This window comes from Bison bison, unplaced genomic scaffold (genome assembly GCF_000754665.1).
Source record: "Bison bison bison isolate TAMUID 2011002044 unplaced genomic scaffold, Bison_UMD1.0 scf7180017864492, whole genome shotgun sequence".
In the NCBI taxonomy this organism is placed as follows: domain Eukaryota; kingdom Metazoa; phylum Chordata; class Mammalia; order Artiodactyla; family Bovidae; genus Bison; species Bison bison.
Genome location: NW_011495051.1, coordinates 7,128,634 through 7,129,265, shown reverse-complemented (window position 1 = coordinate 7,129,265; position 632 = coordinate 7,128,634). Strand labels below are relative to the sequence as shown.

General features: G+C 54.0%; 1 protein-coding gene across 1 annotated transcript in view; it reads right to left on the bottom strand.

Annotated features, from left to right (window-relative positions):
* ZNF653 (zinc finger protein 653) overlaps nt 1-632 on the bottom strand; it is an 18,822-nt gene that overhangs the window by 10,345 nt on the left and 7,845 nt on the right. The gene's annotated exons all lie outside the window — the stretch shown is intronic.

Sequence of the window (632 nt, the reverse complement as noted above, 5' to 3'; positions counted from 1 at the left end):
TTTTAAATAAATATTTATTTATTTGGCTGCACTGGGTCTTAGTTGCAGTACTCAGGATCTTTAGTTGCAGCATGTAGGAGCTAGTTCCCTCACCAGCAATTGAACCCAGGTCTCCAGCATTGGTAGCGAGTAAGTCTTATGTGCTGGACCACCAGGGAAGTCCCAATTGCCCCTCCTTTTAACACTCTGTAATCTTTAGGGTGGACTGAGCCCTGTGGCTCCACCCTGGAGTGGGAGCAGCTTCCTAGAGAGTTGGGGCCTGGCCAGGGCATGTGCCTGGATTCCCAATGACAATGTCCAGCTGTTAAGTGGACACTAGACTTCTTGCCAGTTAATAATGATGTTAATGACAGAATTGGCCGTGCACCCACCAGCATCCTGTGGTCCTGGTGGGAGGTCCGCCCTTGGCAGAGAGCTGGTAAGGGTGCTGTTGAGGGGCCAGGGCTGGAACAGGGACACAGCCACTCCCTCCCCCTCCCCCCCGGCCAGCGCTCACAACAGACCTGGCCAATTGCTCCCAGCATTCATTCCTGACAGCCCAGACCCAGAATCCACTGGTGTCACAGTTGGGCTGGGCCATCAAGGGATCCTTCTGGGTACCACCCCCAACCTAGCCAGAAGGATCCCTTGAT